The 11,456-nt window shown below is 38.2% G+C and overlaps 2 long non-coding RNA genes across 2 annotated transcripts; both read left to right on the top strand.

Annotated features, from left to right (window-relative positions):
- Positions 1-1,000: 1,000 nt before the first annotated feature.
- On the top strand, positions 1,001-2,730 carry LOC130912076 (uncharacterized). Its single transcript, XR_009062534.1, has 3 exons — positions 1,001-1,384; positions 1,450-1,500; positions 1,890-2,730. It is a non-coding gene; the product is annotated as an uncharacterized LOC130912076 (long non-coding RNA).
- A 3,436-nt stretch (positions 2,731-6,166) lies between these two features.
- LOC130912097 (uncharacterized) lies at positions 6,167-7,896 on the top strand. The gene is made up of 3 exons (XR_009062540.1): positions 6,167-6,550; positions 6,616-6,666; positions 7,056-7,896. It is a non-coding gene; the product is annotated as an uncharacterized LOC130912097 (long non-coding RNA).
- The last annotated feature ends 3,560 nt before the right edge of the window (positions 7,897-11,456 follow it).

The following is an 11,456-nucleotide window of genomic DNA, read 5'->3' as shown; positions in this document are numbered from 1 at the left end:
GTCATTTAAGCCTTTTCACAGTGAGATCTACGCGATATGGCCGAGAAATATAATTTTGATGTAAACTCCCAAAACGCTGCGCAGATGTCACCCAAACTTCACCCAATAGTGCATTGTATCACAATCTAGTAGTTACATTTGGAAATTTGGTTCTAGGACATTTGGTTTGAGCGCAATCATCAAACTTAGTTAAAAAAAGTCATTTAAGCCTTTTCACAGTGAGATCTAGGCGATATGGCCGAGAAATGTAATTTTGATGTTAACTCCCAAACCGCTGCGCAGAAGTCAACCAAACTTCACCCAATAGTGTATTGTATCACAATCTAGTAGTTACATTTGGAAATTTGGTTCTAGGACATTTGGTTTGAGCGCAATCATCAAACTTAATTAAATAAGTCATTTAAGCCTTTTCACAGTGAGATCTACGCGATATGGCCGAGAAATGTAATTTTGATGTTAACTCCCTAACCGCTAGGCAGAAGTCAACCAAACTTCACCCAATAGTGTATTGTATCACAGTCTAGTAGTTACATTTGGTTCTAGGACATTTGGTTTGAGCGCAATCCTCAAACTTAGTTAAAAAAAGTCATTTAAGCCTTTTCACAGTGAGATCTACGCGATATGGCCGAGAAATGTAATTTTGATGTTAACTCCCAAACCGCTAGGCAGAAGTCAACCAAACTTCACCCAATAGTGTATTGTATCACAATCTAGTAGTTACATTTGGAAATTTGGTTCTAGGACATTTGGTTTGAGCGCAATCATCAAACTTAGTTGAAAAAAAGTCATTTAAGCCTTTTCACAGTGAGATCTAGGCGATATGGCCGAGAAATGTAATTTTGATGTTAACTCCCAAACCGCTGCGCAGAAGTCAACCAAACTTCCCCCAATAGTGTATTGTATCACAATCTAGTAGTTACATTTGGAAATTTGGTTCTAGGACATTTGGTTTGAGCGCAATCATCAAACTTAGTTAAAAAAAAGTCATTTAAAGGGGAACTGAAGAGCTTTTCAGATTTCGCTCTTAAGTGTTTTACTCAGTTGAATTGTATTAAATGCGTCATTCGCTCTCTCAAAAAGTCACATAAAAAAAAAATAATAATAATTGACCGCGTAGTTTTTGAGTTATGGCCATAGCAACACCATAGCAACGAGGGACGCGCCGTCCTGCCGACCCCTACCTCGTGACGTAACTTCCAGGAAGCCTCGCCACCACTCTGAACACGGAAATATAGCACCACGCTATCCTCGCCATATATTGCAAACATTTTCTGGGTTTTACTCGCGGGATTCGTCATGCCATCTCGATGTGTAGCGATATGAATTACTCACAGGAAGACTCGAGACTCTAGGAGTGGTCCAAAAAAAAACTTCTCCTGCAAAGGTTTGGACCGTTTTTGTTAGCATGCATACAGGTCCCCAATCGGCTCATTGTTTTCATCATTTCAGCCACGACAGCTTTGAAAACCTACAACAATGCAACCTTGGTTTTCCAAAGACGTAAGTAGAACATTAATGGCTTTTTTTTTTTGAAAAACGAGGGGGACTCCTGCTGCCTGTTTGTTGAAGTGCGACATTTTTTTTTTTTTTTTGCTGTTGGCCTGTCATAAGTAGATAGGTTGGCTGACATGTCGTCTACTCATGTGATTTTATTACTATATCAATAGGTGTTATGTAAATTCAAATGTCTCCAGCACCAAATAGGTCCTTGGCTCGCTGTTTTTTTATATTTCAACATCAAGGTCTGCCTATTTGAAGGGAACAATAGCATCAAATAGATGCTGCTATGACTGGGGCATTATTATTTGATCACCAAGAAATTATTATTAAATTAAAATTAGGATTCATCCAATATTTTCATGCTGCTGTGATTTTTTTTTTTCCTCCAGGAAGCCAAACATAAAAAATTAAGTGGCGGAAACCCTCAACACGATGAAAAAAGCGTTGCAAGTCAGTTGCCACCCAGTTTCCCAAAATCAAGAGCGAGTGGGTCGAGTCATATGACGACCGAAGTGATGCGGTGTCCAGCGATGACGACTGAAGAGATCCTATGGGGCCTGCCAGATGCTGAATTTCTTCCGTCTGCGACATCAGATGACGATGATTTAGGAGAAATAAATGTAGCAAATTTTGATGACATGAAATCATAAACTAGTCATATATACAGTACACATTCTTAAAAAGAAAAATCAAGTTACCTTCATATTTTAATGATAATGCATTATCTTTGTATAGAGAACACTTCATGCTACAGAAAAGAGTAAATCCATATTTCCCACTGCCATTATCATTTTTCAATGTTGCGCTAGTCCGTTGCTATCCTAACTTTGTGTTGCTTACTAAAATTATGCTCTTTGATGTGTGCCGTTGTGTGCTTGGTATAACATGTTGTGTCACAATCTGACAACGAAAGCTAATGCTGATTCAACATAAACCTGGTATCATTTATTATTGCGGCCTATTGAATATTTTTTCAGAATGTGATATAATTACAATATATTATATACCAATAGAATACATTAAACAGTCAACAAAATGTGTCAATGTTGTTAACAATTTATGGTTTTATTTTTTTAATGAAATTCATGCCCCTGTCAGTGCTTCAGCCTCCGCAAGTTTGGCTCTCACGTCTGGGATCTCCTGATGACACAGGCATACTCTTGGAAGGGTAATTACTTGACGGTTTACAGCAACACCTGGAAAATAAAATGGTTTTGTCATTTATTTTGAAATATCAATAACATATCATTTAGCCACATTTGGGCTAGCTTGATCATATTTAGATCGGTAGGAGCTGTCCCATTACCTAATATCCAGTTTTAGCTATGTGTAGAGCATTCATTTAGCCACATTTGGGCTAGCTTTATCATATTTAGATCGGTAGGAGCTGTCCCATTACCTAATATCCAGTTTTAGCTATGTGTAGAGCATTCATTTAGCCACATTTGGGCTAGCTTTATCATATTTAGATCGGTAGGAGCTGTCCCATTACCTAATATCCAGTTTTAGCTATGTGTAGAGCATTCATTTAGACACATTTGGGCTAGCTTTATCATATTTAGATCGGTAGGAGCTGTCCCATTACCTAATATCCAGTTTCAGCTATGTGTAGAGCATTCATTTAGCCACATTTGGGCTAGCTTTATCATATTTAGATCGGTAGGAGCTGTCCCATTACCTAATATCCAGTTTTAGCTCTGTGTAGAGCATTCATTTAGTCACATTTGGGCTAGCTTTATCATATTTAGATCGGTAGGAGCTGTCCCATTACCTAATATCCAGTTTTAGCTATGTGTAGAGCATGGAAAAATATACAACCATGTAATCGCATTCTAATAAAAAAATCACGATGCTGGACTTACCACTCACTCTCCCGTTCGTGAAGTGTCGAGCTGTCAATTGGCGTCATGACGCCATCTGCTGTGTCAAGTAAATCGCCGTCATCTGACGCCTCAGGTTCAAACATGTAGGGATTAATTGTAGTTTATCTTTCCTGGGAGCCTTTGCCATCGGTAGCTTCACGAAAGAGCGATCCTGAATGGTTACCTTTGGTGGAAATATCACTGACATCGTTGTTGCTGGTATGTTAGCTGTGGGTAGTCTTCTGTTGCCTACGTCACACTTCCGGGTTTGCGAAGGGACCATTAACGGAGTGCAAAAAAACTAAAAAAACGCAAATTATCCTTACAATTACGTGTTGATAATGTCATGGTTGTTTTGACGAACTTGTCCCAAGTTTATATTCATAAAATTACACCAAAATCCGGAAAGGTCTTCAGTTGCCCTTTAAGCCTTTTCACAGTGAGATCTAGGCGATATGGCCGAGAAATGTAATTTTGATGTTAACTCCCAAACCGCTGCGCAGAAGTCAACCAAACTTCACCCAATAGTGTATTGTATCACAATCTAGTAGTTACATTTGGAAATTTGGTTCTAGGACATTTGGTTTGAGCGCAATCATCAAACTTAATTAAATAAGTCATTTAAGCCTTTTCACAGTGAGATCTATGCGATATGGCCGAGAAATGTAATTTTGATGTTCACTCCCAAACCGCTGCGCAGAAGTCAACCAAACTTCACCCAATAGTGTATTGTATCACAATCTAGTAGTTACATGTAGAAATTTGGTACTAGGACATTTGATTTGAGCGCAATCCTCAAACTTAGTTAAAAAAAGTCATTTAAGCCTTTTCACAGTGAGATCTAGGCGATATGGCCGAGAAATGTAATTTTGATGTTAACTCCCAAACCGCTGCGCAGAAGTCAACCAAACTTCACCCAATAGTGTATTGTATCACAATCTAGTAGTTACATTTGGAAATTTGGTTCTAGGACATTTGGTTTGAGCGCAATCCTCAAACTTAGTTAAAAAAAGTCATTGAAGCCTTTTCACAGTGAGATCTACGCGATATGGCCGAGAAATGTAATTTTGATTTTACTCCCAAACCGCTGCGCAGAAGTCAACCAAACTTCACCCAATAGTGTATTGTATCACAATCTAGTAGTTACATTTGGAAATTTGGTTCTAGGACCTTTGGTTTGAGCGCAATCCTCAAGCTTAGTTAAAAAAAGTCATTTAAGCCTTTTAACAGTGAGATCTACGCGATATGGCCGAGAAATGTAATTTTGATGTTAACTCCCAAACCGCTAGGCAGAAGTCAACCAAACTTCACCCAATAGTGTATTGTATCACAATCTAGTAGTTACATTTGGAAATTTGGTTCTAGGACATTTGGTTTGAGCGCAATCCTCAAACTTAGTTAAAAAAAGTCATTTAAGCCTTTTCACAGTGAGATCTACGCGATATGGCCGAGAAATGTAATTTTGATGTTAACTCCCAAACCGCTGCGCAGAAGTCAACCAAACTTCACCCAATAGTGTATTGTATCACAATCTAGTATTTACATTTGGAAATTTGGTTCTAGGACATTTGGTTTGAGCGCAATCCTCAAACTTAGTTAAAAAAAAGTCATTTAAGCCTTTTCGAAGTGAGATCTAAGCGATATGGCCGAGAAATGTAATTTTGATGTAAACTCCCAAACCGCTGCGCAGAAGTCAACCAAACTTCACCCAATAGTGTATTGTATCACAATCTAGTAGTTATATGTGGACATTTGGTTCTAGGACATTTGATTTGAGCGCAATCCTCAAACTTAGTTAAAAAAAGTCATTTAAGCCTTTTCACAGTGAGATCTAGGCGATATGGCCGAGAAATGTAATTTTGATGTTAACTCCCAAACCGCTGCGCAGAAGTCAACCAAACTTCACCCAATAGTGTATTGTATCACAATCTAGTAGTTACATTTGGAAATTTGGTTCTAGGACATTTGGTTTGAGCGCAATCATCAAACTTAGTTAAAAAAAGTCATTTAAGCCTTTTCACAGTGAGATCTAGGCGATATGGCCGAGAAATGTAATTTTGATGTTAACTCCCAAACCGCTGCGCAGAAGTCAACCAAACTTCACCCAATAGTGTATTGTATCACAATCTAGTAGTTACATTTGGAAATTTGGTTCTAGGACATTTGGTTTGAGCGCAATCATCAAACTTAATTAAATAAGTCATTTAAGCCTTTTCACAGTGAGATCTACGCGATATGGCCGAGAAATGTAATTTTGATGTTAACTCCCTAACCGCTAGGCAGAAGTCAACCAAACTTCACCCAATAGTGTATTGTATCACAGTCTAGTAGTTACATTTGGTTCTAGGACATTTGGTTTGAGCGCAATCCTCAAACTTAGTTAAAAAAAGTCATTTAAGCCTTTTCACAGTGAGATCTACGCGATATGGCCGAGAAATGTAATTTTGATGTTAACTCCCAAACCGCTAGGCAGAAGTCAACCAAACTTCACCCAATAGTGTATTGTATCACAATCTAGTAGTTACATTTGGAAATTTGGTTCTAGGACATTTGGTTTGAGCGCAATCATCAAACTTAGTTGAAAAAAAGTCATTTAAGCCTTTTCACAGTGAGATCTAGGCGATATGGCCGAGAAATGTAATTTTGATGTTAACTCCCAAACCGCTGCGCAGAAGTCAACCAAACTTCCCCCAATAGTGTATTGTATCACAATCTAGTAGTTACATTTGGAAATTTGGTTCTAGGACATTTGGTTTGAGCGCAATCATCAAACTTAGTTAAAAAAAAGTCATTTAAAGGGGAACTGAAGAGCTTTTCAGATTTCGCTCTTAAGTGTTTTACTCAGTTGAATTGTATTAAATGCGTCATTCGCTCTCTCAAAAAGTCACATAAAAAAAAAATAATAATAATTGACCGCGTAGTTTTTGAGTTATGGCCATAGCAACACCATAGCAACGAGGGACGCGCCGTCCTGCCGACCCCTACCTCGTGACGTAACTTCCAGGAAGCCTCGCCACCACTCTGAACACGGAAATATAGCACCACGCTATCCTCGCCATATATTGCAAACATTTTCTGGGTTTTACTCGCGGGATTCGTCATGCCATCTCGATGTGTAGCGATATGAATTACTCACAGGAAGACTCGAGACTCTAGGAGTGGTCCAAAAAAAAACTTCTCCTGCAAAGGTTTGGACCGTTTTTGTTAGCATGCATACAGGTCCCCAATCGGCTCATTGTTTTCATCATTTCAGCCACGACAGCTTTGAAAACCTACAACAATGCAACCTTGGTTTTCCAAAGACGTAAGTAGAACATTAATGGCTTTTTTTTTTTGAAAAACGAGGGGGACTCCAGCTGCCTGTTTGTTGAAGTGCGACATTTTTTTTTTTTTTTTGCTGTTGGCCTGTCATAAGTAGATAGGTTGGCTGACATGTCGTCTACTCATGTGATTTTATTACTATATCAATAGGTGTTATGTAAATTCAAATGTCTCCAGCACCAAATAGGTCCTTGGCTCGCTGTTTTTTTATATTTCAACATCAAGGTCTGCCTATTTGAAGGGAACAATAGCATCAAATAGATGCTGCTATGACTGGGGCATTATTATTTGATCACCAAGAAATTATTATTAAATTAAAATTAGGATTCATCCAATATTTTCATGCTGCTGTGATTTTTTTTTTTCCTCCAGGAAGCCAAACATAAAAAATTAAGTGGCGGAAACCCTCAACACGATGAAAAAAGCGTTGCAAGTCAGTTGCCACCCAGTTTCCCAAAATCAAGAGCGAGTGGGTCGAGTCATATGACGACCGAAGTGATGCGGTGTCCAGCGATGACGACTGAAGAGATCCTATGGGGCCTGCCAGATGCTGAATTTCTTCCGTCTGCGACATCAGATGACGATGATTTAGGAGAAATAAATGTAGCAAATTTTGATGACATGAAATCATAAACTAGTCATATATACAGTACACATTCTTAAAAAGAAAAATCAAGTTACCTTCATATTTTAATGATAATGCATTATCTTTGTATAGAGAACACTTCATGCTACAGAAAAGAGTAAATCCATATTTCCCACTGCCATTATCATTTTTCAATGTTGCGCTAGTCCGTTGCTATCCTAACTTTGTGTTGCTTACTAAAATTATGCTCTTTGATGTGTGCCGTTGTGTGCTTGGTATAACATGTTGTGTCACAATCTGACAACGAAAGCTAATGCTGATTCAACATAAACCTGGTATCATTTATTATTGCGGCCTATTGAATATTTTTTCAGAATGTGATATAATTACAATATATTATATACCAATAGAATACATTAAACAGTCAACAAAATGTGTCAATGTTGTTAACAATTTATGGTTTTATTTTTTTAATGAAATTCATGCCCCTGTCAGTGCTTCAGCCTCCGCAAGTTTGGCTCTCACGTCTGGGATCTCCTGATGACACAGGCATACTCTTGGAAGGGTAATTACTTGACGGTTTACAGCAACACCTGGAAAATAAAATGGTTTTGTCATTTATTTTGAAATATCAATAACATATCATTTAGCCACATTTGGGCTAGCTTGATCATATTTAGATCGGTAGGAGCTGTCCCATTACCTAATATCCAGTTTTAGCTATGTGTAGAGCATTCATTTAGCCACATTTGGGCTAGCTTTATCATATTTAGATCGGTAGGAGCTGTCCCATTACCTAATATCCAGTTTTAGCTATGTGTAGAGCATTCATTTAGCCACATTTGGGCTAGCTTTATCATATTTAGATCGGTAGGAGCTGTCCCATTACCTAATATCCAGTTTTAGCTATGTGTAGAGCATTCATTTAGACACATTTGGGCTAGCTTTATCATATTTAGATCGGTAGGAGCTGTCCCATTACCTAATATCCAGTTTCAGCTATGTGTAGAGCATTCATTTAGCCACATTTGGGCTAGCTTTATCATATTTAGATCGGTAGGAGCTGTCCCATTACCTAATATCCAGTTTTAGCTCTGTGTAGAGCATTCATTTAGTCACATTTGGGCTAGCTTTATCATATTTAGATCGGTAGGAGCTGTCCCATTACCTAATATCCAGTTTTAGCTATGTGTAGAGCATGGAAAAATATACAACCATGTAATCGCATTCTAATAAAAAAATCACGATGCTGGACTTACCACTCACTCTCCCGTTCGTGAAGTGTCGAGCTGTCAATTGGCGTCATGACGCCATCTGCTGTGTCAAGTAAATCGCCGTCATCTGACGCCTCAGGTTCAAACATGTAGGGATTAATTGTAGTTTATCTTTCCTGGGAGCCTTTGCCATCGGTAGCTTCACGAAAGAGCGATCCTGAATGGTTACCTTTGGTGGAAATATCACTGACATCGTTGTTGCTGGTATGTTAGCTGTGGGTAGTCTTCTGTTGCCTACGTCACACTTCCGGGTTTGCGAAGGGACCATTAACGGAGTGCAAAAAAACTAAAAAAACGCAAATTATCCTTACAATTACGTGTTGATAATGTCATGGTTGTTTTGACGAACTTGTCCCAAGTTTATATTCATAAAATTACACCAAAATCCGGAAAGGTCTTCAGTTGCCCTTTAAGCCTTTTCACAGTGAGATCTAGGCGATATGGCCGAGAAATGTAATTTTGATGTTAACTCCCAAACCGCTGCGCAGAAGTCAACCAAACTTCACCCAATAGTGTATTGTATCACAATCTAGTAGTTACATTTGGAAATTTGGTTCTAGGACATTTGGTTTGAGCGCAATCATCAAACTTAATTAAATAAGTCATTTAAGCCTTTTCACAGTGAGATCTATGCGATATGGCCGAGAAATGTAATTTTGATGTTCACTCCCAAACCGCTGCGCAGAAGTCAACCAAACTTCACCCAATAGTGTATTGTATCACAATCTAGTAGTTACATGTAGAAATTTGGTACTAGGACATTTGATTTGAGCGCAATCCTCAAACTTAGTTAAAAAAAGTCATTTAAGCCTTTTCACAGTGAGATCTAGGCGATATGGCCGAGAAATGTAATTTTGATGTTAACTCCCAAACCGCTGCGCAGAAGTCAACCAAACTTCACCCAATAGTGTATTGTATCACAATCTAGTAGTTACATTTGGAAATTTGGTTCTAGGACATTTGGTTTGAGCGCAATCATCAAACTTAGTTAAAAAAAGTCATTTAAGCCTTTTCACAGTGAGATCTACGCGATATGGCCGAGCAATGTAATTTTGATTTTACTCCCAAACCGCTGCGCAGAAGTCAACCAAACTTCACCCAATAGTGTATTGTATCACAATCTAGTAGTTACATTTGGAAATTTGGTTCTAGGACCTTTGGTTTGAGCGCAATCCTCAAGCTTAGTTAAAAAAAGTCATTTAAGCCTTTTAACAGTGAGATCTACGCGATATGGCCGAGAAATGTAATTTTGATGTTAACTCCCAAACCGCTAGGCAGAAGTCAACCAAACTTCACCCAATAGTGTATTGTATCACAATCTAGTAGTTACATTTGGAAATTTGGTTCTAGGACATTTGGTTTGAGCGCAATCCTCAAACTTAGTTAAAAAAAGTCATTTAAGCCTTTTCACAGTGAGATCTAGGCGATATGGCCGAGAAATGTAATTTTGATGTTAACTCCCAAACCGCTGCGCAGAAGTCAACCAAACTTCACCCAATAGTGTATTGTATCACAATCTAGTATTTACATTTGGAAATTTGGTTCTAGGACATTTGGTTTGAGCGCAATCCTCAAACTTAGTTAAAAAAAAGTCATTTAAGCCTTTTCGAAGTGAGATCTAAGCGATATGGCCGAGAAATGTAATTTTGATGTAAACTCCCAAACCGCTGCGCAGAAGTCAACCAAACTTCACCCAATAGTGTATTGTATCACAATCTAGTAGTTATATGTGGACATTTGGTTCTAGGACATTTGATTTGAGCGCAATCCTCAAACTTAGTTAAAAAAAGTCATTTAAGCCTTTTCACAGTGAGATCTAGGAGATATGGCCGAGAAATGTAATTTTGATGTTAACTCCCAAACCGCTGCGCAGAAGTCAACCAAACTTCACCCAATAGTGTATTGTATCACAATCTAGTAGTTACATTTGGTTCTAGGACATTTGGTTTGAGCGCAATCCTCAAACTTAGTTAAAAAAAGTCATTTAAGCCTTTTCACAGTGAGATCTACGCGATATGGCCGAGAAATGTAAATTTGATGTTAACTCCCAAACCGCTAGGCAGAAGTCAACCAAACTTCACCCAATAGTGTATTGTATCACAATCTAGTAGTTACATTTGGAAATTTGGTTCTAGGACATTTGGTTTGAGCGCAATCATCAAACTTAGTTAAAAAAAAGTCATTTAAGCCTTTTCACAGTGAGATCTAGGCGATATGGCCGAGAAATGTAATTTTGATGTTAACTCCCAAACCGCTGCGCAGAAGTCAACCAAACTTCCCCCAATAGTGTATTGTATCACAATCTAGTAGTTACATTTGGAAATTTGGTTCTAGGACATTTGGTTTGAGCGCAATCATCAAACTTAATTAAATAAGTCATTTAAGCATTTTCACAGTGAGATCTATGCGATATGGCCGAGAAATGTAATTTTGATGTTCACTCCCAAACCGCTGCGCAGAAGTCAACCAAACTTCACCCAATAGTGTATTGTATCACAATCTAGTAGTTACATGTAGAAATTTGGTACTAGGACATTTAGTTTGAGCGCAATCCTCAAACTTAGTTAAAAAAAGTCATTTAAGCCTTTTCACAGTGAGATCTAGGCGATATGGCCGAGAAATGTAATTTTGATGTTAACTCCCAAACCGCTGCGCAGATGTCACCCAAACTTCACCCAATAGTGTATTGTATCACAATCTATTAGTTACATTTGGAAATTTGGTTCTAGGACATTTGGTTTGAGCGCAATCATCAAACTTAGTTAAAAAAAGTCATTTAAGCCTTTTCACAGTGAGATCTACGCGATATGGCCGAGAAATGTAATTTTTATGTTAACTCCCAAACCGCTGCGCAGAAGTCAACCAAACTTCACCCAATAATGTATTGTATCACAGTCTAGTAGTTACATTTGG

This window comes from Corythoichthys intestinalis, chromosome 2 (genome assembly GCF_030265065.1).
Source record: "Corythoichthys intestinalis isolate RoL2023-P3 chromosome 2, ASM3026506v1, whole genome shotgun sequence".
Classification (NCBI taxonomy): Eukaryota; Metazoa; Chordata; class Actinopteri; order Syngnathiformes; family Syngnathidae; genus Corythoichthys; species Corythoichthys intestinalis.
Note: the sequence above shows the minus strand (reverse complement) of the source record. Positions and strands in the feature narration are given on the sequence as shown.